The following is a 13,045-nucleotide window of genomic DNA, read 5'->3' on the forward strand; positions in this document are numbered from 1 at the left end:
TAAATTACCATAAGTAATAAAAAAAAGTGCACATAGCAAACATCCCAGAAGAATTGCAAGTTGCTCTGCCATATACAGTGAAGAAATAAACATGGTGCTCATTCCTAACATGTCTGTGAATCCCTTTTGCAATTTTTATGATTTACATCAGCCATTCTCAATCAGGGTTCCTTCAGAGGTGGCTAGGGGTTCCTTGAGCTGTGGCTGATTTACCTCCTGTTTGATGGTGCCTACATAGTTCTGAGCCAATGCCACTTGGAGGAGCCAGTGCTATGACACCAATGATCTTTATAGCTCTCTGTAAGTAAGGAGGCCATTCTTACCATCACTGTAAAAAAAGGGCATTCTTCTCACTGAACACCAAAGTAAGGGGCATTGTACGCACTGACCCCCCAATGAATGGGTTTTATCAGGGGTTCCTCGAGACCTGAAAGTTATTTTAAGGGTTCCCCTGGGGTAAAAAGGTTGAGAAAGGCTGATTTACATACCGTATTTATCGGCGTATAACACGCACTTTTTTCCCCTTAAAATCAGGGGAAAATCATGGGTGCGTGTTATATGCCGATCCTCTGCGATTTCTAGGCTCTGGGCGTCTTTCAGCTGCCTTCGGCCCTTCTCGGCGGCTTTCGGCCGCCTTCGGCCCTTCTCGCAGCTTACGGCCGCCTTCGGCCTTTCTCGGCAGCTTTCCGCCACCTTCGCCCCTTCTCGGCAGCCGAAAACCGCCGAGAAGGGCAGAGAGCGGCGAAGGCGGCCTAAAGCCGCCGAGTACGGCCGAAGGCGGCCGAAAGCCGCCGAGTACGGCCGCAGGCGGCCAAAAGCAGCCGAGAACGGCCGAAGGCGGGCGAAAGCCGCCGAGTACGGCCAAAGGCGGCCAAAAGCCGCCGAGTACGGCCGAAGGCGGCCAAAAGCCGCCGAGTACGGCCGAAGGCGGGCAAAAGCCGCCGAGAACGGCCGAAGGCAGCCGAGAACTACTGGGCGCCGCCGAGATACACAGGACATCTCGGCGGCGCCATTTTTAAAAATAAAACCTAACACTGAGGGGACAACAATGCACAGGCTGCATGACAAGGCTGCAATGAAGACAGGCTGCAATGAGGACAGACTGCAATGAGGACAGGCTGCATGACAAGGCTGCATGACAAGGCTGCAATGAGGACAGGCTGCATGACAAGGCTGCATGACAAGGCTGCAATGAGGACAGGCTGCATGACAAGACTGCAATGAGGACAGGCTGCAATGACAAGGCTGCAAATGACACTGACAAGGCTTCAGATGGACACTGATAAGGCTGCATTGATGGGCATTTAAATGTAAGTTTTTTTTCCTTAAATTTCCCTCCTAAAAGTTTTTTTCCTTAAAATTCTCTCCTAAACTTGCGTGTTATACGCCAGCGCATGTTATACGCCGATAAATACGGTAGTTAGTATATCCATAGGAAGGAAACCTGCCCTGAAAGAAATACAAAGGTTGCAGATGGAAAACGTTCCTAGTTGCCTTGCTATCTCTGACCTCAATACGTGATGAGTCACTGACCTGAAACAAGCATGCTGCAAGTAAAGTCAGAACTCCTGAGTTTCAGACTTGTTCTGGATCATTGACTTGTAACATTGTGAAGCCTTTGGATCAGCCTGTCAGTTGGGCAACTAGCATTTCCAAAAGTAGATTTCAGCATTAGCAACCTACATATTTTACCAGTATAGGTTTTCTTTATAAAAGAAAACAACGGCCAAGTATTGTCACAGAGCCTTAATAAACTATCCTGACATATCTATGACTGTGAATTAAAAGTGGCCTCAAGCAGATTAAAACAATTGTATGTTCACTCTTCCAATCAACACTGATTATTTTTAATCCTCATGCTGCTGAATAGATAGGAAAGTATATATTTACTTGTTTTAACCTTTTTTTTTTTTTGTACATTTTCTTTAGTTACTTCCTGGTTTCTTTCCTAGGCAAATTATGTCAGACATCCCAGGAGTCTGGGGTGCCATGCCAAAGCCATGGTTTTACTACATAAATATGTCTTAAAATATATTTGTCAAAATCTGCTTACAGGCAAATGCCTAGGGCTGATGTCAGACGGGTGACCACCAGTGATTCTGCCGAAGTCGATGGGTTGCAGGGCAGGATTGCTAATAGGCTGCCTGTTGTCCCTATGTAATCATTCCTTTGATAGCTCAGAATAGCTGAGAGCGATTCCAAAGGGACAGAGAGGGAGCTGCCAATTTTGTCACTAGTTGTCCATATGACATCAGCCTTAGGCTACCTTCACACTAGCCTCCAGCATTTAGGTAATTTAAATATAGGAGAAATGATGTGGGAAGTAAAAACGTTATGGTTCCCAGAAGTTCTGCTGCACTTTAATGTACCTGCCATTACATGCAATTATGATTTGCATTCAATAACATGTTCAGCATATCTAATAGGCCTCTGGTGCACAGAATTTTATTTTCTCTAAATACACCTAAACGCAGGTAAATACACAGTAAAGGTAGATTTAGACATGTGTCTAAGGATGGGTTCACACTGGGTGTGGCCGTGGGGCACAGCAGGGGGTCCAGAGCGTCCCCATTCACTGTTTCTGGTCCGAATTAAGTCCAAATTTTTGGCTTAATTCAGACCTGATATGGACCAGTAGATGTACAGGACTCTTCTGCTGTGCACTCCGTGGCCGCCCTAGAGATATGTAACCTGGCTCCATTGAGAGCCGGTCACACTCTCCTGTCATGCAAATTGGAATGCGGGGAGAACCTGCATCCAATTCGCACTAGTGTGAACCCAGCTTAAATCTTACTTGCCTCTGAAGCCTAGTTTGTGTTCGGATTGTTCTCCAGAGGCTACTGGCGGGCAGTGAGGAAGTGATGCAACACCTCCTTACCGCCTGTTTCAACCTAATTTTTGCCAATAGATGCGCTGCAACAAACGTACTTGAATGTGTAGTACTTGGTGGGCTTGCCGCCTGCCGATCGCTACAAGACGGGTCAACTTTACCACAGGCCCAAAGCATCACGGCTGCAGCATGTAAAAAGCATCACGGCTGCAGCATGTAAACATCCCTGCCTGCTGCAGGTTAAGAGGGGAGGGGGGAATAGTTGGTGGGCGGCAAAAACATGGCTCAACCATGCATTTTCAAACCACAAGTCTAAGCAGGGCCTTAGAATGTTTTTTTAAACATATTGGAAAAAACATTGCACATATTTATTTGCATTTAGAACTGTCCCATAAACACATATAATTGCTGGTTTGTCCATGCTAATGTGAATGGTAGCGAACCAACACACTTCCTAGATGGTATCAACGCTAATATGGTAATATATATAAGGCTACATTTGCACATGCACTTTGCCACAGTGTGAATCCCAGCGGCCGGAATCTACTGATTCCTAATGAGTGGCTAGCTGTGCCTGCTGAGTCTTTAAAACGTAATGTCAGCTGTCAGTGGCTATTTGTGACCGTTCACACTGCCAGCGAATACCTACCATGATTATGCTTTGCGTGTGTCCAGCTGCAATCATCACAGGCGATTGCTGGCTCTGAGAATAGGCACGAAAAGCTGTAGTTGCTAGTAGTTGTAGTTGCACTGTTATTACAGTGTATGGGCTCGATGGCCACAGGTGTCAAACTCAGCATCAGGAATTTGTAGATTCGCATTGCAAAACACCTGTGTAGCCCTAACCACAATTAGAACTAAGAGGCGGTTCACACAGGGGCGACTCAGATCCGACTTCAGGTCGCCCCTAGTTGCCTTAAGTCGCGCTACATGTAAAAATCAATGTAAGTGAATGAGAGCCATCTTAATGCACACTACTGAAGTCGCTCCGACTTCATAAAAGGTTCCTGTACTACTTCAATCCGACTTGTAGGCGACTGGTACCCATTGAGTTCAATGGAGGTCGCCTCCAAGTCGGATCTCCGTCTATATGGAGGCGACTCTCACAGAATTATCAGCTCTCGAGAGGGAATTCCACGCCAAATGTATTAAAAAAAATTGGCGTGGGTTCCCCCTCCAAGGGCATACCAGGCCCTTAGGTCTGGTATGGATTTTAAGGGGAACCCCCTACGCCGAAAAAACAGCGTGGGGGTCCCCCCCAGATCCTTATCCGAGCGCGCTACCCAGCCGGCCAGGAAAGGGGGTGGGGACGAGCAAGCGCCCCCCCCCCCTCCTGAGCCGTACCAGGCCGCGTGCCCTCAACATGGGGGGCCCAAAGCACCTTGTCCTCATGTTGATGAGGACAAGGGCCTCTTCCCGACAACCCTGGCCGTTGGTTGTCGGGGTCTGCGGGCTTATCGGAATCCGTGAGCCCCCTTTAATAAGGGGGCCCTCGGATCCCGGCCCCCCACCCTATGTGAATGAGTATGGGGTACAATGTACCCCTTCCCATTCACCTGTGAAAAAATGTAAAAAAATAAATAAACACAACACACAAGGGTTAAAATAGTTTATTGCACAGCTCCGGGGGTCTTTTCCGTCTTCGGGGGTCTTCTTGCCGGACTCCGCTATCTTCTGCTAGCTCTTTTACTAGCAGAGGAGCCGCCGCCCTCTTCTTCCAACTTCGGGGGTCTTGTCCCCCTCTTCGGTTCTTCTTGCCGGGCCACCGCGCCTTCTTCTAGCTCTTTTACAAGCAGTGGCCTGGTCTTCTGTCGCCGCCGTCTTCTGTTCTTCTCTTCTGGAGATGTTGCCTCGTCGCTGTCTCCGGTCACTATGAATGGACACGTGGTGTGCTGTGACTTATATAGGGACTTCACCGGATGATATCCCCGCCCATTATGATGTCAGAGTCCCAGAGGATGCTGGGACAGTGACATCATAATGGGCGGGGACATCATCCGGTGATGTCCCTATATAAGTCGCCGCACATCCTGTCATAGTGACCAGAGACAGCGACGAGGCAACATCTCCAGAAGAGAAGAACAGAAGACGGCGGTGGGGACGGCGGCGGCGGCGACAAAAGACCGGGCCACCGCTTGTAAAAGAGCTAGAAGAAGGCGCGGTGGCCCGGCAAGAAGAACCAAAGAGGGGGACAAGACCCCCGAAGAGGGGGACAAGACCCCCGAAGTCGTAAGAAGTGGGCGGCGGCGGCGGCGAAGAAGAAAGCTGGGCTCATCTGCTACTAAAAGAGCTAGCAGAAGATAGCGGAGGAGTCCGGCGAGAAGACCCCTGAAGACGGAAAAGACCCCCGGAGCTGTGCAATAAACTATTTTAACCCTTGTGTGTTGTGTTTTTTTTTTTTACATTTTTTTTCACAGGTGAATGGGTAGGGGTGCATTGTACCCCATACTCATTCACATAGGGTGGGGGGCCGAGATCCGGGGGCCCCCTTATTAAAGGGGGCTCACGGATTCCGATAAGCCTCCCCGCCCGCAGACCCCGACAACTAACGGCCAGAGTTGTAGGGAAGAGGCCCTTGTCCTCATCAACATGAGGACAAGGTGCTTTGGGGTGTGGGGGCCATGCGGCCCCCCTTCCCCAAGGCACCCCCCCATGTTGAGGGTACGCGGCCTGGTGCGGCTCAGGAGGGGGGGGGGGGGCGCTCGCTCGTCCCCACCCCCTTTCGGATAGCGTGCTCAGCTCAGATAAGGGTCTGGTATGGATCTGGGGGGGGCCCCCACGCCATTTTTTCGGCGTAGGGGTTCCCCTTAAAATCCATACCAGACCTAAGGGCCTGGTATGCCCTCGGAGGGGGAACCCACGCCAATTTTTTTTACTAAATTTGGCGTGGAATTCCCTCTCGAGAGCTGATAATTCTGTGAGAGTCGCCTCCGTATAGACGGAGATCTGACTTGGAGGCGACCTCCGTTGAAATCAATGGGTACCAGTCGCCTACAAGTCGGATTGAAGTAGTATAGGAACCTTTTCTGAAGTCGGAGCGACTTCAGTAGTGTGCATTAAGACGGCTCTCATTCACTTACATTGATTTTTACATGTAGCGTGACTTAAGGGCGACTAGGGGCGACCTGAAGTCGGATCTGAGTCGCCCCTGTGTGAACCGGCTCTCAAGCCTGTGGCTGGATGAAGCTTGCTGTGCACTGGATGAATATAAGGCCCCATGCACACTGAGTGTTTAGCTGCAATGCATGGGGCTTCACTGCAGGGGGAGGACACAGGTACACCACCCAGCCCCGCTGCTGGTATCCTGCCAATCTCTATGAGAGACGGACAGCTGCAGCAGCTGGACGGTGCGACTAGCGGTACGAATGTTTAGTGCAGTATGTACTCAGAGATGAATGCCCAGAAGGAAGACTGCTTGTGTTCCAGGCATTCGCCCCTGGTTGCATAAACATTCAGACCAATAGATGCACTGTCCAGCCTCTCATAGAGTTTGACAGGTTGCTGACAGTGAGGCTGGACAGTGCACTTCTGCCCTCTACATGCAGCTAAATGCCAGAGCCTCATGCATTGGGGGCCAAACGTCCACTTTGCATGGGGCCTAAGTAAGTTTTATTGCAGGTTTGCTAACTTATCAGGGCACCAAGATGAGAAGCGTTTAAAAAAAAAAATGACAAAAAAAAAAAGTTGGGAATAACAGGGAACTGCTTGGAAGACAAAAGAAGCAAAACTGGAGAAACAAAGTTTTGTGAAACTTGCTGTCATGATTTTATCCTTTTGTGTTTTTTTAACATTAAAGTGTAAGCTACCCCAACATTTCATATTTCTGATATGTGTCTGTTGTACTATGTACTTGGGTTAAAAAAGAATCCTGTGCACTCCCTACTGGGGGGATCAGCTGTCTTGTTATTTACATGTACAACAATAAAAATTATTGTACCAAAAAAAACAACCTGTTTGTTTGTTTTTCTTCTTTTGGTGAAATATTTGGTAATCCTGCTAATTCCACTGCTTTTCTATTTCGAACTGACCACGCCAGGGATGAGAGCACATCCATCGCAGAGGGGTCAGTTTTCTGGTTCTGCTGGGAGCACAGCCTGCATGTCCTCCAGTGATCAAGACTGGCACTGACACACCCCCTTGCACTGCTCTTCATTGGGAAAATCAGTGTATTGCTCTCTCTGCTTCCTGTTGGTACGCCCCTTGTAGTCTCCACCCCTACCTCTCCAAGCCGCTTATGCAGCTGAGAACCAAGGTTGTGTGCTCAGTCAGGAAAAAAATAAACATTTTATACTGTATTTATACATGTTTTGCCCTGCATTTCCATTTTAACCACTTCCCACCCAAAAACGTCATATGACGTCGTTGACTGAGTGGGAAAATCTGAACGATGCCAGCTACAGGCATCATTCAGATATCATCTTTTACAGCCGGCGATTCCCTGCACCGTAAGAACAATCATAGCGACTTGATCACTCTTACAGGCAGCGGGAGGAGACGACCCCCCCCCTCCAGTGTTTTTTCTGTTAGCCTGTACGATCAGCGAGGAGAAGGAATCGGTCCATGCCAGAAGTTGACCATAGAGAATCCAGCGGGCCAGATGGCCCCCCAGACATCTCTATGATCTTTCAGAGGCCGGGTGCAATGTTATGACGTCACGTCTGGCCTCTGCATTTGAAAAAATGATGCCGCCTCGGCTGGGAAGCCAGGTTCATTTTTTGATTTTTTTTTTTCATGCTTCCCAGCCTAGAGGCGAGATGTGGGGGATTTATAGACCCCAGATCTCACTGTAAAGAGGACCTATCACACACTATTCCTATTACAAGGGATGTTTACATTCCTTGTAATAGGAATAAAAGTGTTAAAAAAAAAAAGAAAAGAAAAAAGACAGTGTCAAAATAGAAAAATAAAAGTAAAATAAACAATAACAAAAATAATTAAAAGCTCCCCTGTCTTGTGTGCTGCTACAAAAGCAGGTCCATTTTCAACTACAAAATCTTCTTCCTCTTTAAAAACACAGAATTCTCACTATCTTTATTCATAATGCCACTTTTATTTATTTTCATTCTTGGATATAACCTTTAAGACATATTAACATCACCAACAATACAGATATCTGTTCTGAAATCTGGGAGCATTTGCCATGCCTATTCAAATTCTGTACAGGCTGTGCTCCAACTTGTTATAATGTAAATTGCCACCCACTTCCTGAAATTAATGCAAAGTGAGCTGCTATGTACAAAAAGACACTAATGTGCTGAAACAATACAGCAGTGATTCTCAACCAGGGTTCCGTAGGGTTCCCCGAGGTTCCTCCAGGGGTTGCTAGGGGTTCCTTCATTATTGGGCAATTTCTGCCTCTCAGATAAGTTCCCACTGACACCATTGATCTTTTTAGCTATCTGTAAGGAGGTAATTCTTCCCAATGACCACAAGTGTAAGGACCATTCTTCCCACTGATCATCACACTAATGTATCATGAGTTGTAGAATTCTAATTTTTAGCGGGGGTTCCCTGAGACTGGAGAACTATTTCAAGGGTTCCTCTGTGTTGAAAGGGTTGAGAAAGGCTGCAATACAGTGTATATCTCTGTGATGTGTTGGCTATGTGTGGCTCAATCCTGGACGGCTTTGTTTGCAGAATGTATGGAAAAGCTACCCATGCATAACATCCAACACAATTAGGAGCAGCTCGGTCCCTACTCAGTCCTTCAACCTCTATGGTGGGGGGGGGGGGGGGGGGTGCAGAACAGCACTGCTCCCTGCAGATACAAATAAAGAAGATGCGTTGCAAATGCTTAGTAATGGCTGGACTTTTGTGACAATAAACCATGATATGCACTGGTTTCTGATAAATATGGGGCAATATAATAACATAGAGGTGCTGGTGTAAGAAATACTATTAAAGTGGTTTAAACAATGCCAATTACTGGGCTTACCAATTCTTTAATAAGGTGGCTGCATTTGTTTTTTTTTCCTTTATGTTCACCTGGTGATCTGGCCAGTACACCTTCCTGTCTTAAGGTGTCTCCACTCTGGATGAAGGACCAAGAGACACCTTTGGACAACAGCATTCTCAGTCTGTAGACATGGTATTGTTATCTGCACTGGCAGGCTTAGATGGACTAATCAATTAAAAACAAACTCCAGATAACACTTGTTAAGCAGTTACATCAGTGGTCTCCAAAATGGTGGCTTTATCTGGCCCTTGGGCCACTATGTCATTAATTGACACCAATTCTTCCTACTGACACCATCGAATACTAATCTTCTCATTGATATCAACAATGATATCAACTCATTGATATCAACTATTTATCACATTAAAGAGGAAGAACCTGCAAGGCAAAGGCATAATGAGCTAGTATGCATAGCATACTATGCATTCTATACTATGCTATGCATACTAGCTCATTATGAATAACTTACCTGAGATCGAAGCCCACCGAAGCGGTTTTCCCTCTTCATCTTCGCCGCTGCCATGTATCCCGGAGAGACTTCCGGGTCTCGCTGCTCCGGCGCTGTGATTCGCCGGAGCCGCGATGACGTCACTCCCGCGCATGCGCACGGGAGCCGACACGAGCGGCATATCGCAGTGATCTGCGGCCTGCTCAGTACGCCTGCGCGCCGCTGTCTATGGCACATGCGCTGTAGACAGCAGTGCCTTTCTTTTTGTAAATATCTCCTAAACTAAATAGGTTTAGGATATATTTCTTGGACCTACAGGTAAGCCTTAATCTAGGCTTACCTGTAGGTCAAAGTGGTTTGTAAGGGTTTACAACCACTTTAAAACTGATGATGGGGCACTGGTGCCAGGGCATTCTCTACTCTCACTGGACACAGTCCCCGCCCTCAAAGCCCGAAGCACAGAAAACTGGCCATTTGCTTGGAAAGTTTAGAGACCCCTAAGTTACATTTTCCTTTTGGGAAAAAGGTTTTACACACACTAATTAAATGAGAAGTATAGGTTTATGAAAAAATACAATTCTATACTCACCTCCATGTTGTGCCTGTTCCACGTCAGCTCTAAGATCTAGAACTGAGCGAGCACACGACTGCTGATCACTCAGTTCTCCGTCAGTACTGAGCAGAGAGCTATGACTGTCAGTGGAGTGCCGAGCTGGGGTGGAGGCGGGGCCAGCTATCAATTAGGCACCTGAGTTGATCCTAACAATACTGTTTGAATCCTTCCAGAGCCTGGAGTGGTTCTGCTCCATTAGCTGATAGCAGACAATAACCCAATATAAACTGACATTGGGTCACAGGAGTACAAAAGTAAGGCTCCATGCACACTGGATGGTAAAATAACATTATAAAAACACCGGTGGCTTTGCAGTCTTTCAATGTTTTTTAACGTTTTTGCAATAGCGTTTATTAGCGTTTTTCTGCGTTAGCATTTTTTGGGTTTTTTTTTAATTCATTTATTTTTTTCAATGGATTAAAAACTTTAAAAAACGCTGGTGAGCCACGTTTTTGAGCGTTTATCAGCGTTTGGCGTTTTTTGTGGTCAGAAAAACTACTCCTGAACGCGATTTTATGGCGTTTAAAAAACAGCCCATAAACTACACTACTGATAAAAGTTCAAAAACGTCCATGTGTGCATGGACACATAGGATAGAGTGGAATTTATGGGCTGTTTAAAAAAACACCCAAACTCCAAAAAACATCAGTTTATGATCTCCAGTGTGCATGGAGCCTAAGGCCCGGTTCCCACTAGTGCGATGCCAGACATCGCTTGCAATTCGCAGCGCACTGCTGTTCACATTACATGCGATGCCTGTGCGGTGTGATGTTAGCCATACAGATAGTATGGTTGATATCGCTCCGCATTCGGTCCAAACACGCACAGGACCCTTTTTTCTGTTCGGACCAGAATCGTATCGCATGTGTGTTCACAACTGTCAGTTCGCAGTGCGATACACGAGCTGAAATGGGGGTGTCATTAACATATAATGACACTCCCCAGCAGTTCGCATATGGCAGTGTGAACTGCCGTGCATGTCGGGTACGATGCGGGAACCCGCAGTTGATTCACAGTCTTCTCACATTGCACAAGTGTGAACCGGGCCGAAGTGTACTCCTGTGACCCATAAGAGAAGTACTGTATGACTAAAAAAGCTTTGGCTTCTAACTGCTACTTTGCCCAGACAGCTTGGTCTGTTTAAAGGAAGTTAAAAAAATAACAGACTCACTGACTGGATCACCTGGTGAAAATAAAGGAAAAGAGCCTACAAAAAAATGAATCCAGCCTCTACATATAAGAACTGGTAAACTGCATTATTATGAATTCAGTTTTTTGGAATTACCGCTTTAAATGGGAAAGTTGGAAATTTACAAAAAATTCTATTGTTTTTATTGTGAATCGAACATTTAGGTACACTACGGAAAACAATTAAATTCAGTTATGTATTTTATTTTAAAAGAGAACATATTCATGTAAATTCCATAAAGGATAACTCCACTTCTATTGAGGAAAAAAACATTCTGGGTAATCTATGTACATTTCACTGATTTTAACACATTTTATTGCAGATTCCTGCCTTGTGTTATTCTGAAGAAATCCCTTTTGTTCCTCTGTGCCCTGTTCTGGGTGAGTCTAATGGGAGTGGTTTCATAATTATCAATCAGCTGTGCACCTGCAGGGCACTAATGAGGAAATATGCTGGGCCTGCATCCCTTTAGACGTGTTTCTATTGGGAGTATCTCACCAAAAATGAAATTGGATGCCCGAAATCTGACTTGTATCATAGTGTAGACTTCTGGGAAAATCGATGAGCCAATCACACAAGCAGAAAATTATGTTTCTGTGGGATGTTCTGTATACATTCTGTGTACTGAACACCTCCAGATTGCCATATGGCATTGCATTTACAGAAAATTACAGTGGCTGCAGATTGAATAGGAAAGGTAATTTTTTAGGGTTGCACCAATGACACTTTTTTAAGACAGAGTACAAGTACCGATACTTTTTTTTCAAGTACTCGCTTATATAGAATCTTTTTTTTTTTCAATGTCATGTGACAGTAGCACTAATGGGCACTGGTAGGTGGCACTAATGAGTCAACTGTGTCAGTAGTATATTTTCATTTATTTTTTTTTACAATTTTATTTTTTACCATTTTTATATTTTTTGTTATTTTTCTTACAATGCTTGGAGTGGGCAGTGTCAGTGTTTTTTTGTTTATGTATTATTTTTACAATTTTACGTTTAAATATTTATTTATTACAATTTTCCTTTTTTTATCAACCCTGTTGGGGGGGCTTTGGTGAGATATCAGGAGTCTAAACAGACCCCTGAAATCTCCCCTTTGAGACAGAGAAAGGGACTAAGGACACAGATTCCCCAGTCCCTTTCTCTGCAGCCTTAGCACTAAAGGTGAATGGACAGGAGACAGAGGCTATCCTCCATTCATAAACTGAAGCAACTGATGCTCATTTCTCAATGGACAGTCAGTGCATTCGGAAAAGGAAGGAGTCGGCAAATTACAGATTTACCGGCTCCTTCCTCCACTCTCCACCCTGACAGATCTGGGACACGGGGGACCCGAGGAGGACACGGAGGGGGAGCGGAGAAGGACTGCAGGACATGGTGGGGGACGGGGGACAGAGGGGGACTGAAGAAGGACATGGCCGGGGACCTAAGGGCCATGGAGGAGGACAGAGGGGACAGTCAGGGGTGATCGGTGCAGCACTAGGGGCCGATACAAGCACCGATCTCCCTGTATAGATTTCCATAATGCAGCTGAAAGCCACGAGAGGGAGAGGAGGAGAAGCAGCTGTCAGCTGCTTTATTGAAATCTATACAGGGATATCGATGCTTGCAACGGCCCCCACCAACGCACTGATCATCCCTTGACTGCCCAGGTATCGGATAAGGCATCGGAGCATTTGCACGAGTACAAGTAATCGTGAAAATGCTCGGTAGCAGCACCAATACTGATACTAGTATCAGTATTAGTGCAACCCTAGTAATTTTTAATAACATTCAATTACAACATGACTTGTGTCGCAACTGTATACGCTATATTTTTTCTTTGCTATTTTTTTTCCCACGAAAGTGGAGTTACCCTTTAAACTGAACCTAAACCTTCCTATCAATTTCAGCCAGGGAAGCTGCCACCTTCAACTGCCATGGTGCTGCACATGTGATCAGTTATGACAGTAAAGAAGCAAAACTGCGCTATTCAAAAAACCCACCCAATGAGCAGCAGTTCAAATC

General features: G+C 46.0%; 1 protein-coding gene across 2 annotated transcripts in view; it reads right to left on the reverse strand.

Annotated features, from left to right (window-relative positions):
* Positions 1–13,045, reverse strand: part of CLTB (clathrin light chain B) — a 53,320-nt gene that overhangs the window by 26,348 nt on the left and 13,927 nt on the right. The window lies entirely within an intron of this gene.

This window comes from Lithobates pipiens, unplaced genomic scaffold, assembly GCF_037356315.1.
Source record: "Lithobates pipiens isolate NorthernLeopardFrog02 unplaced genomic scaffold, aLitPip1_a1.2 Scaffold_8, whole genome shotgun sequence".
Classification (NCBI taxonomy): domain Eukaryota; kingdom Metazoa; phylum Chordata; class Amphibia; order Anura; family Ranidae; genus Lithobates; species Lithobates pipiens.